At 47.4% G+C, this 16,146-nt stretch overlaps 1 pseudogene; it reads right to left on the bottom strand.

The window, feature by feature from the left end:
- Nucleotides 1-2,088: 2,088 nt before the first annotated feature.
- On the bottom strand, nucleotides 2,089-2,227 carry LOC125511831 (small nucleolar RNA Z247; annotated as a pseudogene).
- Nucleotides 2,228-16,146: the final 13,919 nt, after the last annotated feature.

Below are 16,146 nucleotides of genomic sequence, written 5' to 3'. Positions count from 1 at the left end.
GTGCGCGTCTCAGGCGGTGTACCGCCTGTCCTGCCTCGACAACTGGCGACCAGAGGCGAGGAGGCGCATGCAGGCGAGGGAGCGTCCAACCGCGGGCCCGCCTCGAGGTGAGCGCTTGCGTCCGCGCCGCCCGACCAGGTGGCAGATGGCGAATCTGGAGACGCTGGGGATCCTGGGGCCACCAGAAGATCCACCTGGGATCCCGTGACCGCGTTAGGCAGCGCGCGCCCGATCCCGAGGGTGTATCAGCCTCGTGTCCAGCGCCAGGAGTTCTCTGCTGCTGCTGCATAAAATCACAGGCCGGAGCGCTGTTTTCACTGGCATTTTTTTCACCGCTGTCTCCATGAGGGTTAGGATTATTAAACAGATGATCATTAGCATAATATTCACCCCCTTGATCAGTAGGATTTAATAACTCCGGAGATTGCAAAAGTATTTCTGCACGTAAACGAGCGCCAGCATTAGGATGCAAGGTAGAGAAGGGAAAGATGTTTTCATCAAATACCACGTCTCTGGATATGTAAACACGTCCAGTGGAGATATCAAGACATTTGTATCCTTTTTGAAGATTGCTATAGCCAAGGAAAGCACATTGTTTGGATCAAAATTGGAGTTTATGGTTATTGTATAGCCGAAGATTTGACCAGCAAGCACATCCAAAAATTCTGAGAATGGAATAGTTGGGTTTTTCATGAAGCAATCGTTCAAAAGGTGTCTCAAAATTGATGACATTGCTAGGAGTACGGTTTATCAAGCACGTGGCAGCAATGAAGGCTTCGTCTCAAAACTTCAGAGGCATAGAAGCTTGGGCAAGAAGAGACAAACCAACTTCGACAATATGTCGATGTTTTCTCTCAGCTGAACCGTTTTGTTGGTGAGCGTGAGGACATGAGACGTGATGAGATATACCTATCTTGGTAAAGAAGGAATTTAGCCTAACGTACTCCCCACCCCAATCTATTTGGAGAGCAAGGATTTTACGATCAAATTGTCGTTCCACAAGATTCTGAAAGTCATGAAATTTCTGAAAAACCTCAGACTTATGTTTGATCAAATAGATCCATGTAAATTTACTAAAATCATCGATGAAGCTAACATAATATTGCTTTCTTCCTACTGTTTCAACAGCAGGACCCCACACATCAGAGAACACAAGTTCTAAAGGGAACTTTGATTCACTTATTGAATTTGGATAAGGAAGTTGGTGACTTTTGCCTTTTTGGCAGGCGTCACATACAAATCATTATTGAGATAACTAGAGATAACTAGCACACGGGAGATTATTTTGACTAATGACTTTCTTGACAATAACAGAAGAAGGATGCCCTAGACGTCGATGCCACCTATCTGAAGACAGCTTTGTAGCACTTAGCACTTGCTTGTTGACGTCGGTTCCCGTGTGCCTAACTGGGTAGAGACCTCTTCTACCCCTGCCTCGAAGAAGTACCTTCCTCGTTCCCCGTTCCTTGACAAGAAAAGAATAGGGATGAATTTCAACAAAGGAGTCATTATCAATGGCAAGACGGCTAGCGGAGATTAGGCTTTTGTTTGCTTCGGGTACATGAAGGATATTATTCAGAAAAAGATCACGATCTTTGGTGTGAATGGCTGAATGACCAATGTGTTTAATATCCGTACCTGAACCACTCGCGGTTTGAATCTGCTCGTTGCCTTGGTAGCGGTCTCGCACGGTCAGCTTCTCCAGATCGCCTGTGATATGGTCGGTAGCACCACTGTCAAGGTACCAGTTGGTGTCTACCCCATACTGTGGCGCTGCGAGATTGGCTGACTTCTCTTCTCCTTGGTAGGACTCGTCGTAGCATTTCTAGCACTTCCATGCTGGGTGGCCCATCTTGCCACAGATCTGGCATTGCACCCTGGGCGCGGAGGCATTGTTGTTGTAGTTGCCGCCGCCGCCGTTGCCGCCATGTCCACCGCGACCGCCGCGGCCGCCGCTGCGACCGCCGCGATCACCACCAGCGCCGGCCTGTCTGCGGCCGCGATCACCACCTCCGCCGCCAAACTTGTAGCCTCGAGTGGCAGCATTGGCAGAGGACTGAGACCCTCCACCACGAAGATTCAGCCTCATCTCGAAGCTGAGCAGCTGTAAATACAGCTCGGCCACGCTCACCGGTTCCACCCGAGAGAACATAGCAGAAACCACCGGGTCGAAGTCTTCTTCGAGCCCAGCTAAGATGTGGGAGACGATGTCATCCTCGTCCACCCTCTTCCCGGCTGCGATCAGTTCATCGCAGAGGGACCTGATTTTCCCAACATACTCCGTGATGGAGGAGTTGCCCTTCTGCAAGTTGGCGAGGGCGATGCGGACGTTGGTGGTCTGGGAACGGGTGCGGGATGAAAGCATACCCTCAACCGTATTCCAGAGCTCGGCCGAAGTGTGACATGATGCAACCTGGATGGCTATCTCACGAGGGAGAGTCGTCAGAAGATATGAGAAAACTTGCTGATCTTTCGCGTACCAGGTTTGGAACTCCGGGTTTGCTTCCTTCGCCGTGGTCTTGCCATCAGACGAGGTTACGTCGATCTGCATCGGTGGTGGCGGCCGCTCGACGTCGAGGTACTGCTCCATCTGCGCCCCTCGGATGGCGGAGAGCACAGTTGCGTGCCACAGGGCTTGATTGCCCTTGCCGATTTTCTCTGTGGCGGCGTGAGCAAATGACGAGACATGGAAGGAACTTGATGATGTCACCATGGATGAGTTCGAGGGCAGCTCTGATTACCATGAAAGAAGAAGAAAGGCGTGGAAGCGTATACCTTCTGGCAGGGACGCGTACGTGTTAAATACTCAGAGAAGATTACATCATGCGGCGCAGGTTGTTGCAAGACTTTGCCCCTACTCCAAGCTATACAAGATAAGGCTTGATCTATACTAACAACCTGCACCAGTTACAATATACACACGCCACAATATACGTGACAACATGTCACGTTTCCTACAACTACTAGCCTACACTTTAACAAAAATCGCAATGTAGTCAAAGTTGCGACTCATCATCTTGGGCACACCGGCCCTTGCCTGCAGCCAGCTCTCCTTGATGCAGCTAAACCGGTCATCCGGCGTGATGAATTGAGCCCCCAACCAAAACTGTAACATTCTCCAGACCAGGCTATGTCGCCAAGTCGCTGATACAGCCGGCCACTCTCCACATGTGTATATCCTCCAAGATTAGATCTCGAACCTTGTCAGGAGTGCTCGCCACGTTTTGTCGAATATCCTTGCATTTCTTTCCTTCCAGATTCTCCAATGTAGAAGGATGGCAATTTTATCAAAGTTACGCCTCATTTGCTTGGGGATCCCCGCCCTAGCATTCAACCACCAGTCTTCCGTGGTGCTGAAGTTGATATTTGGAATCTGAAAATCAGCTCTTGCCCATGTTCTGAACCTCTCCCAAACCTGAATACTGAAACTGCAGTGCACAAACAAGTGCGAGAAGGTTTCAGGTTCAAAGGAGCACAGGGGGCAGACTTCCTTGGAAGGCCAGTTCCTTCTTTCTAAATTATCAGCCGTTAGACATCTTCTATGAACAGCAAGCCCCATAAAAAACTTGCAGTGCGGCGGCGCTTTGGATTTCCAGATTGGCTTATAACACGCAAACCCAGTGTTCCCTAAGAAGAACATCTGGTATGCACTCTTCACCGAAAACTGTAGGTCATGAGTCAATTTCCAAACTGGCCGATCCCTCATACCCAAGTTTAACAAAGTGTCTTGAACAAGATCCCAGACCCTCAGGTATTGGCCCATGGCTATGAGCGACAAACCTCCAGATATGTCACTGATCCAGGCCCTATCTTGCAAGGCCTCTCTTACCGATTTGTTTTTGTACTTGACAAAGGAGAGCAAAGCCGGAGCCAACTCAGCAAGTGAACGACCATCCGGGAGCCAATTATCCGTCCAGAACCTCGCGGACTCGCCGTCGCCCAAGCTTATGCGACAAGCCGCGGAGAACATGACCTGCACCTCCTTCTCCGTTGCCTCGGGGATCAGTTGCCATGGTCTCTCTTCAGCATCCCAGAGTAACCAAGTCCACTTACATCTTAGAGCGAAGCCGAACCACTTCAGATTAATAATACCGAGCCCTCCCACCTCTAGAGGTAAACAAACTCTAGACCAAGGCATAAGACAATGGCCACCATTGATCTCCTCCTCCCCTTTCCATATAAACCCTCGACATCGCCTGTTAATGATCTTAATGGCCCATGCCGGCATGGGAAGCACAACCATCAGGTGTATAGGCAATGCCATGAGTACCGAGCGGGTTAGAGTCAGGCGGCCCGCAACAGCTAGCATCCTCGGCTTCCACCCCTTCAATTTATCCGAGAACTTGTCAATGAGAGGAAGCAGATCTTGACGTTGCATACTATAAATGGTAAGAGGAAGCCCCAGGTATCGAATAGGGAATTGCTGCCTCCTGCACTGGAAGTGCTCTTCCACCACCGCGGCTACCTCTTCGTCGCAACGGATAGTGGTGATCGTACTCTTTTGCATGTTGATTCTCAAGCCTTAGGCCTCTCCAAGTAGCTTTAGAATAGAGGATATGATTTGAAGGTCTGGGCTAACTGGCCTAAAAAACAATACTGCATCATCTGCAAAGATAGATGCCCTCGGCATCTTCGTGTTGCACCCAATGTCAGAGAGCAACTGATGTTGAACCGCCCATTGCAAGATGCCATGCAGCGTGTCCATGGCTAGGATGAAAAGAGTGGGAGATAAAGAATCTCCTTGCCTAACTCCCTGCCCAAGGCAAACGGTTGACTCAATTCTCCATTAATGAGAACTGACGAAGATGCAGTGTACAGGAGACCACAAATCCATGAGCACCAACGTCTTCCAAAGCCTCTCGTCCTCAACACCTCAAGGAGGAACTCTCATGATAATGTATCAAAGGCTTTGGAGATATCAATTTTCATTAACACCGCTGACTTGCGCTTCTGTTGGAGCCATCTAGCTGTGTTGCGCACGAACTTGAAGTTTTCATGCATGTTGCGCTTGCATATAAAAGCACTCTAAGCCTGAGATATTAGAGCTGGGAGAAAAGGTGCCACCCGAACCGAGAGAACTTTTGCAAAAATCTTGGCAGCCCCATGAATCAAATTGATTGGCCGAAAATTACCCATCTCCAGAGCCTCTGTTTTTTTCGGCAGGAGGGTTATGATGGAGGAGTTGAGATCACCGAAGGAGTAGAAGCGTCCATCGTACATCGCCTTCATAAAGGCCATAAAATCCTTCGCTATGATATCCCAGCAACTCTTGAAGAACAGCCCAGAGAACCCATCCGGCCCCGGAGCTCTATCCGAGGGCATGTTCATAGTAACCTTCTTGACTTCCTCTTCCGTGAATGCACCTTCCAGACAAGCTGCCATCTTTGGAGAAAGCTGCCCCAAGTTCAACTCTTCAAGACATATAGTGTGACATCTGTGTTCCGGAGCACCCATCAAGCTACTGAAGAAGCTTCTAGCCAAATCCAACTTGTCCTCTAGAGCCGTTGCCGTCTGGTTACCCGCTTTGAGATACGGCAACAAGTGTTTTCTACGTGTCCCATTAGCCTTCATGTGGAAGTACTTGGAGTTTGCGTCCCCCTCCTTAAGATCCCGCACTCTCGCGCGTTGCCAAAGACGCACTCTTTCTAGGGAGGCAAAAGCCAAACATTTGCCTTTTAGAAAATCTTTCAGCTTGAGCTCTTCCTCTGACAGAGTCCTGGCCTCTTGTGCCGTATCCAGACGCAAAATGACTTCGCTCGCAATCTGAAACTGAAGATTCAGCCGGCTCATGCTCCTCTGACCCCAACTTCTTAATGCTTTCGCCGTGCACTGCAACTTGATACTAAGAATCTTCATCGGGTCACAACCAAGAATTTCCTGTCCCCATGCCTCCTTAACTACCTCCAAGAATTTCCGTGCACCAGAAGTTTTCAAAGCGAAAGCGGTTAGCCCGCGGCCTAGCGGCAGAACAAGTGAGGAGCAACGGTGAGTGATCTGAAATATTCGAGCTGAGCAATAACAGATCACTAATGGGGTGTATCTCCTCCCAATCGTTGTTGAAAAGCACTCTGTCCAGCCTAGCCATGATAGATTGCTCCTGCTGGTTGCACCAAGTGTATCACCTACCCATCAAAGGCATGTCATAAAACCCGAGCCTGTTTATGGTGTGTCTGAATTTGGAAATAAGCCTCCTATTCCCTCTTCCAGAGCTACGCTCATGCTCAGAGTAGACTAGATTAAAGTCACCCACAACGATCCACGGTAAGTGCACCTGATCACCAAATTGCACCATCTACTCAAGAAACCTTATTTTGTCATTGTCACCTTGAGGCCCATAAACAGAGGACACCAACCATTCTTTGCCGTCATCCAAGGATATAACTTGTGCCGAGAGCATAAACTCATCCTTTTGAACATTGAAGACTCGCAACTTGTCAGATTTCCAGGCCATCAACATGCCACCTCTCGTGCCCTCTGCTGGCAGAAAATCAAACCCATCAAAAGCAGGACCCAAAGTCTCGCAAACAACAGTGGCATCCAACAAAGCCATCTTAGATTCTTGAAAACAAATTAAAGAAACATTGACGGACTGCATGAACAATCTGATCGAGCACCTTCTAGCAGGGTTATTAAGCCCCCTAACATTCCACACTAACACACCTAGAGACATGGCCATAACACAAACTCAACAACCACTGCAACCCCTCACTCACACCTAAGCATCACATGGCTCCACAGCATCAGGAAGGGAGAAAGCACCAAAACCGGGCTGCATTGGTTCGTCAAACTCCACTTCTCCAGGGGCAAAGAGAGCGATCACCGCTTTGACATGATGAGGCACCAGCGGCTTGTCGAACAGCTTGATATATTCATCTAGAGCTTTGCCAGAAACTTGTTCCTCCGCCTGAATAACTCCCATCTATCGAAGCAGGACAGTTTGGGCACGCTGCACCGGCCCCATCTTGTGAGCACCAGCTGCCTTGCACAGCCGAGCACTTCTCCTCGGTGTGAAGTTAGGTGGTAAAGTTCTCTTCCTGTGTGTTGGCGCAGACGCCGAAGGCCTAGGCCCCAGTATGGATGGAGCAGGTGTATGACCCAGACCTTGCCAAAGCATCTCCTCCGCAGTTCTATGCCCGGTCACCACACGCGGGAGGAGCAGATGCTCCCCCAGAGGAACGGCGATAGGTGTGCGCACAGGGCTCTGACTATCATCACGCCGACGCGGAATCTGAATTTGAAGACCATGTCCAGCATGCTGCGGCGAATCAGAATTAGCATCAGCCTGGCATCTACCCTCTTCATTAGTTGTATCTTGACGCCTCGAGTCTCCCTCCTCCCGTTGGTCCTTCTGCACCATCACAGTCGAGGGCATCTCTCAATGCAGAGGCCGGTGGTTATCCTCCTCTTTGAAGAAAAAAACATGTCAAAGCCAATCACCTCAAACGAGAATCCAACATGGCACCCGCCGGGTTCGGGTGCGGGTAATAGTCGCCCAAACCCTCACCCATCTTAATATTTTTCGCCCAAACCCGTATCCGTACTCGTACCCATAGTTTTATATTGCAAAACAAGGTGAAATTAGAATTGATCTGAGTTTCTTTGTTTAGGTGGTGTTGTAGAAATAGCCAATGTCGATGCTACTGTGAAATGTTTTGGTCAGTTCATACGAGTTAGTGTTGTGCTGAAACTCTTGTTGTCCTAATTTGTTTCCCGTGCAAAAAAAAAAACTTGCTTGTGCTTGTGATCCCTGGGAGTATTACGGAACATGCAACTTTTGGCATGTTTTGGTATCAAAATGTAAAGAAGCTAGGGAGTTTCACCATCCCTAGGACCATGCCAATACTTATATTATTTTGTACAGCCATTTCGACATCGATGATTGATGTTCATATACCGCCAACAAATAGCAGTTGTGGCAAGAGGCAACTCTCCAAGGCATGTGACCATTTTTGTAATCATAAGAGATGCTAATGGAAACCTTGTGGAGGTAGGATGCAAATACTGTCACATGGTCGTTCTGTGTAAGACTGCAAATGGGCAGGAATTTTGAGCAGGCATATCAAGAGTGCTGATTGCAGGGCAAGTCACCAACCACAAGGCCATTCCTCTAGAGGTACCATTTACGAACTATCGCAATTCATGCATTTTGACATCCTTGCACCGGTGCACTTTTGGGGCTGCAGTTTTATTAAATGCGAAGTGGAATTGCGGAAATTGATAACCAAATGTCGACATAGTCCCCATTTTGTACTTATCTATGACTCGACAGATCATCTAAATACCCTCTGTTTGTTGGTCAAACTGTCCTCCTTTTGCGACTAACCTACACGCTTTCGTGTGTGCTTGTAATAAAGGTGTTGACAAGGTAATGAATTGCTTCCTTAGATACCCAGTTATGTTATACAAATTTGGGTCTTTTGGTAAATGTTGTACTAAAACTTACATTTTATTCATCGCAAAAAATAAATCACATATTTTATTGATTAGCACCAAACAATTATAAAATGGAGTAATAACCATTGTTGTATGATTATGTATATTGTAGGACATCTATAGTTGATTTGCACAGAAACTGCCACAAATGTTGCTATGATTTTTGCCTTTGGTGCTGGGAGCTCTGTCGTGGACTTAGTCATGTCATTGTTCTTGCAAGGAGCATCGTCCTTGCACAACCTAGGATATAAGGCAAGGAAGATTTGCAATAGAGAAGTAGTCGTGGCAACATTTCATGTCAAAAAAGTCTTCTGACATCGTGGCATCTTGATTGGGCCTTCATAACATGTTTGCCCCCATTATAATGCACGGGCATATTTTCTAGTTATATCTCATGATTGAATACTTCCTTGAAGTATAATGTGATGGTTATATCATGATGATTAAAATTCTATATTTACACATAATTGCATCAATCACTAATATTAGTGTCAAAATCGACGGACGCAGGAACGCGTGCCTTTGACAATCTCTACTATTAAAGGAGGATTTGCAATCGTCGTGATGGTTCGACCAGCAATGCCCCCACATACGCACGATCGAGAAAAAAAAATCTCAACGGGAAACAACCGCGACCCACGCGGATCTGCCATGAGGCCTACCCCTTCTCCATCACCGTTCGACGCTCATCTCAGTCACCGTCGTGCGGCCCTTGTAGGCCGCCCTTGTACAACCTGCTCGCCGCCGCTTCAATGGACTACTCCGACAACGATGCAGGGGAAGCTAGGGCGAGCCTGTGGCCGCCCAGGTCCAATGCGGCGCAGCCGATGGCGTGGTGGTAGACGAGCGTGACCTTGTGGGGCAGGTGTAGCCGTGGAGGAGGGCAAACGGATGGGAAGGAGGCTTCTCGCCGAGAGGGTGGCAGCCAAGGAGGAAGCCGGCAGCTCGCCACCAGGGTACGTCGTCCCCGCCATACCGTCAGGCCCCCGCAACCTGGGTTGACGCCATCCACCGAGAAGCCCATCGTCGCGCTCAAGGTCGGCACCCGAGCAGGCACAACCTCGACCTACACCTCCACCCGATCCTCTCTGCCGCCGTCATCCTACCTTCAGCTAGCTCCCATCCTACACCCTGATCCCCTCCTCATGTGTTGCTCCATTCATTATGACTAGAAGGTAATGAACTAATGACTAATGAGCATGCCATCTCTCCCTCTCTCAATTTCATCTTTGTGCTAACCAGTTTGACTTCGTCCCTAGCAATTCAGATGTTCAGTGGTTGTGGTGTTGTGGATTATTCTTCTTTTACTTCAATGTTGTACTTAAAAACAACTAACCAGTTTGACTTCGTCCCTAGCAATTCAGGTGTTCAGTGGTTGTGGTTGGTACAGTAAATAGACGAGCTCTTCAGTCAATTCAATTCATCACTTGTTTTTCTATAGATTGGACGAGCTAGACTTCATCTGGTTATGAATGTTGGTTAGTTCGGTTCGGTACATTTTGCATCACAACTGTTGTGTTCACGATCTAGGAGGCCCCAACTTCAGAGTTCAAATGGTGCACCTGGGAAGAATAGGCGTGTACACTGAGTCCAAGCAAGTGTTGATCCCAAAGGAAATCACGCATGGCACAACGGAGGTAGGCGGTTCACTGAATTTCCTCTCTTCTTCTGTTTTGTATTCTTTGCCGTTTTCTATTAGTGGAATAGTGAATTATCACTTTCTCATCCTCCTACGTTTCTGATTGACGCTGATGCAAGAAGCTTAGACTTGTGTTCTAAACAAACACTAGAACTGGTGCTTTCCGTTTCACTGCCGAACATGGATGCGAGCACATCTTCATCATGCTTCTTCTCATCATGCATAGTGGTTGTTGGTCTGGTTGCTTCTGTACAGTAGATCAAGTAGGTGACACAAAGTGATACCTTGGAAGTGATATTGATTACTGCCTTGATGTCTTATTTGAATTTGTTGGTGCCTGATTTCTTAATACTTGCCTGAACAATGCTGCAGTTTTTCTTTCTGCTTTTGCTTTGCAAGCTAATTGTTTAATTGCCAATGATTTTTTTCAGTTCATACACGTATAGCAGAGGAGACGGATTTTGGACTATTGTATTTCGGATGCAAATAACATGGAAATGCAGTCTCAAGGATGGAAATAAAAGAGTCTGTGTGGTGTTGTTTTTCTTAAAGAACACGTTTATATTCCCTGTTCTTTTCGTTCAGGTTTACAAGTATTTGGTCTGCTACATAGTGCATGTGTTCACGGGCAAAATTTCAGCTTTATTACTGTCATATTTACCACTTCACGTTAGTGATTCATAGCACGTCATTGTTGAAAGCCTACATAAAAGATCAAATAACCAATATTGTTGACTTAAGTCTCGGTATTATTTCAGTTTTAACTACAGGACAAAAGGGATCTAGGAATATTATGTTGAGTCATTGACTTTGTACAATTTTTATGCGAGGGGTCATTACAGAGAGCAATATTGGTCAGTTATTACCAATTTCTTGCATATCAGTAATTGATATTGACAGTGCTAACATGATAGTATAGTTTAGTTGGTTATTCCTTCAAAGAAAATTTTAATTGGTTAAATTATTTTCTTAGTGCTTCTATTTAGATTCATTTATAGGAATGAAAAAACTGTAATTAGGAAGCCATTGTTTTAATATTGAAGTGCTGATACTGCTCCCTCTAGATTTCAAATAGTACTTTTAGGCTCAAAGTATAGAAAAAATAGGTTTACTAATCTTTTCCTCTAAATAAACTTAGGTTGACTTTGCACACGGTGTAATGAAATTAGGATGAAAGAATACTTTTTTCGTTTGTGTTTTGTATCTATTGCTTATCTGCTCTGCCTCAATTACTCAAGGTTGCGAGGGGATTCTTTTTTACCAGGACATTGTTTTTTAGGAAAGAATTGCAATTGACGCATTTCATATCTACTGCTTATCTGCCCCGCCTCGATGACTCAAGGCTGTGAAGATATATTCTCAAGTGATACTCATATATTGTTTGGCTGGCTCTTTATTATATGAGAGGAATTGAATGATTGAATTATGCATTTGATATTACCAATATACATCTGGTAAATGTTTTTTTTCTTTCGATAGTGCACTACATGTGTCTGCACTAGGGTAAAGAGGGGAAGATGCCTCCCGGGTCGCTCTCAGCGGTTCCGAAGCCCCCCCCCCCCCCCGCCACCTCCCCCCGCTGCTCCCTGCTCTCGCCATTGTCGGATGAGGTCGTCGGGCTAAGCCCTGTGCGACGGACGGCGGTGGCGGGGTCCTGCCCTCTGGCATGCGAGCTCCCCTCCCCCTTCCACCTCCAGATCCGTTTCTGCCTGAACCCCCGGCCTTCGGCTGCTCCGTCCCGCTGCTGGCCTCCTTCGCGGACTGCGGCGAGGTCGTGCCCTTCTCCGGGGGTCGCTTCCTCTCAGTCGCGCAGCCTAGATCTGTTCGGAGGTTGTTGGGTCGTGACACGCAGGCCAGATCTGGCCTGGGCACGCGGGCCTGCCCCTGGGTTGGGGTGCCGGCGCCTCTCCCGGCGGTGGCTGCTGCGCGGCCTCGTCGTGGGTAGCATCCCTCCCTCGGATCCAAAACTCCCGCATCGGTGCTTGTTGACGGCGCCTCTTGGTGTGGGGTCCCGATTGGCTGCCTTCGTGAGGCCGTCGCCGGTCTCTGGCCTGTTCACATGGATTCAGGTTGGCCTCGTCCAGGGCGTCCCAGCGTGCTGTTGCTTCTTTGGCACCCCGTATCACGGCTGATGGGCTACATTGATGGGCGGCTGACGTGCTCCGAGTGCGAGGAGATGGAGGCACTGCCAGGTGAAAATCTTGAGCGACGATGACGCCTGCGGGCGCCATTTTCCTTCTTGAAGGCGGCGATTTTTGGTATTGTCTCCATCCCCCCATGCTCCCAGATCCCGAGAGAAATCTCAGACCCGGGGTTCCCCGAGTCGGACGGTGTCGACGTCTTTACGTCGTTTCCTCCTTGGAGGCATCATCTTGGATTATTTCTGCTTCGGGTGGACTCGTCTCTAGCAGCTCCATCTTCACCTTAGCTTTGACCCCAGGCTGGCCTTCGTCTTGGTTACTCGGGTGGAGCTTCCCTGGACGTCTTGGGGTGGCCTTGGCGGCACGCTGCCCTTCGACCTCGGTGGCAGTACACCGGGTACTGCGTCCTTCAGTCTCAGTGGCGCGTTGCCTTTCGGCTTCGCCGGCGGCACACCGGTGCCACCGCTCAAACTTGGCTATCCGACGCCCTTCGTTCGCGCCATTGACGATTCTTGGTTTGCTTCTACTTTGGTGTCCCCTTTCCAATAGGGTTGTGTTTCATAGTGGCTCAAGCGACGTTTGCGTGGACATCTTGGGGGTGGCCTCAGCGGCACTCTACCCTTCGACCTCGGCGGCGGTACACCAGTATCATGCCTTTCGGTCTCGGTGGTGTGATTTGTTTCGGCTTCTCCGGCGGCACACCGGTGTCACCGCACGAACTCGGCTATCCGACGCCCTTCGTTCATGCCAGTGATGTTCCCCTGCGAGCTGTTGTTTTGGTGCCTGTCATTTTCTCCCTAGGCCTGTTTGTGGTTCTTTGTCGATGGTGGTACGAGCTGCTTTGCGGGGCTTGCTTTGGAGGTGTCGGCTTCCGGGGGCTTCGGTTTGGTCTTTGTAACCAGCCATCTCTCCCGTTTCTTTCTTTCATTCTTCTTGTGTTGGGCTATCCTCTTAGGTGCCTTCCTCTGTAATTTTCTTTTGCGCCCCGTGTGCGCTTTATGTACTTGTACTGACTGCTAAGTCTCCTTCGAGTTGGAATATAACAATCGGTGGGATTCCCCCCCCCCCCCCCCCCCCCCCCGCGGTCAATCTCGAAAAAAAAGAGGCAAAGCAATATGTGTCCCCAGCGCGAAGGATTCGGACCATGGTCATTGGAGTTTGAACATGACATTGTTGATGGCGAGAAGAAGAGATGTCTCACATACACTGAACAATTGGGTTGATGTTGTGGTGCCTCAGGACATAGTACAAGCAAGATGTAGTTGCCTCAGCCCCTTACATTATAATTTTTCTGACCAAGGCAACATATATATTATAATTTTTCTAACCAAGGCAACATATATATTATAATTTTTCTGACATGAACTTTATTTATCATGTAAAATATACAATCAAATTATGGGTTTTAATTGTTGCTTGCTTTTCAATGCCTAGAGAATGGTAAACGTAGCATGTGAAGGAGGGGGGGAGGGGGGGGGGGGTGTAAAGATGGGACATGGTGGGTTTGTACCAACAATGTGCAACAAGTAAATTTGATTAGGAAGAAGTTTAATAAATAGGGACAAAGGGATATTTCAGTTAATCAAGTCTCTGTATTAGTTTCAACCCTTATCTTTGTTGTGATCAGAAAATAAGGTGGGACACACATTTTATTGCACTAAGTACATCCTTCATGTTGTTAGCAAATCAGTATTACAAATCAAAATATTATTTTGACTTGATAAATATTATATATTCATAGAAATACAAGATCAAAGACAATGGTTGTGGAAAAAAGAAAATTACCCAGGAGGGAAGAAGCGACAACATGCCATCATGTTCAACAAATTTCTGAACGAGACAATCATTTGATCGCTACCCATGGCAACGTACGGTCATTAAACTAGTCTATCTAGCACGTACAAGTTACCCACCAGCTAAGGGAAAAAGATGTTACAACTAGCAAACAGAAAGAGAACTACACTGGATCAAATAAAACAAAGTAATACTCCAAACATTAATTCACACACTAGAAACGACCAAAGATGGCTAGCACACATCGGCGGGCCGCAGGTTGGCGACTCAAGCGGTGGCATGCTTGTTGTGGAAGGGCCCGTCCTCCCGTAGAAGCAGGTAGATGAAGCCAAGGCCGATGGGCAGAAAAGGCGCTCCCAGGATCCCAAAGAAGATCTTGTCGAACCTGGTGGCGCGGGCAAACACGTGTGTGTAGGAGATCATAGCGGAGAAGGCGAAGATGCCGAGGGAGTAGACCGCGATATAGACGAAGAACCAGCCCACGCACCGGTCGGCCGCCTCCTCTTCCTCCGCCGTCATCACGCGATAGTTGCTTCTCAACGATGTCGTCTCTTCCTATTTAGGATTGATCGAACGCGCCGCTTGTAGTTGTAAATAAAGAAGCTTCGGTCGCCAGGTGATTAAATCGAGCTGCGTACGGGAGATGAAGCCCTAGCGGCAGCCGGACGGAGGACGTAGTACGCACAGGCCGGGCCGTATTACCGGGCCAGGCACCAATGCTTACAAAGACATTTTGACTCTTGGGCTAAAGACGGCAGGTACCAAGCCATACGTATCTGGGGCCAGGTTCTCGAAAAATAACGTACCTGGGCCCAAAAATTTGTTAACAATACTCCCTCTATTCCAAAACATAGTGCGCCCGCATTTTTCAAGGTTCAACTTTGATCATAAATTTAACCAACGAGACCAACCGCGACGGGAGAAAACAATTATATAATTGAAAACTTCTTTCAAATACGAATTCACTGATATAATTTTTGCTTCCGCCGCAATCGGTCTTAATAGTTAAATTTACGGTCAAAGTTGAAGCACGAGGATAGAGAAAGCACTACATTGTGGAATGGAGGGAGTATCATCTTTTTACAGCAAATGATTCTAAAAAATTGAACAATTAATACTATAGAGCAAATCTCATAGGTGCCCACTATAAGCTTATTCCAAATGTTTTTTTTTTGCTTTTCTAGATGAATATGCACTTGGTGAAACTTGGTTTGCGTCTTGTTCGATGCTAAATGATAACCTCTTGCCTAGAGGCCCGACATGTGGGATTTCTCACGAGGGGTTGTATGATTCAGATTATGTGTTAGATCTTGTTTTTTGCTAGGGTGTAGGCAGTGCAAGAAACTAGGTTAAGCGTTTGATGATCTCATCAGGGACGCGTTCGTGTTGATTATATAGCACAGGGTACATGTGATGAGGTAGGTTGTTGAAGTCTTGGCCCCTAATCCAAGCTATACAAGATAAGGCCGGACTCTAACAACCTACCTCGATTACAACTCACGCAGGATTACAACCAACGCATACACAACTACGTACACAAGTTGACACGCTACAATCTACCTTTTAACATCCTCCCTCAATCTTTTAACGTGTCAAGGTTGAGATTGTTCTTGAAGGCTTAAAGCTGTCGAATTTGTAGTGGTTTAGTGAACCCATCTGCAACTTGATCTCCAGTTGGGATGAATTTTATCTCCAGAAGTTTCTGTGCAACTCTTTCATGTACAAAGTGAAAGTCAATCTCTATGTGTTTTGTCCTGGCATGAAATACAGGGTTTGCAGACAAATATGTTGCTCCAAGATTATCACACCATAAGTATGGCACACGTGGTCTATCAATTTTTAACTCATCAAGAAGTGTCTCTATCCACATCACCTCAGCAGTAGCATTTGCCAAAGACTTGTACTCAGCCTCAGTGCTAGAACGTGAGACTATTGCTTGTTTCCTTGCAGTCCATGATATGAGGTTTGAACCAAAAAACACAGCAAAGCCTCCAGTAGATCTCCTGTCATCAGGACACCCTGCCCAATCTGCATCAGAAAAGGCACTAACAGTTGTTGAAGGAGATTTGCATATTGTCAGACCAGTGCCAACACTCCCTTGGATATATCTTAGTATTCTCTTTACCGCTGTCCAGTGAA

This window comes from Triticum urartu, chromosome 5A, assembly GCF_056163025.1.
Source record: "Triticum urartu cultivar PI428250 chromosome 5A, HENAU_Tu73, whole genome shotgun sequence".
Classification (NCBI taxonomy): domain Eukaryota; kingdom Viridiplantae; phylum Streptophyta; class Magnoliopsida; order Poales; family Poaceae; genus Triticum; species Triticum urartu.
Note: the sequence above shows the minus strand (reverse complement) of the source record. Positions and strands in the feature narration are given on the sequence as shown.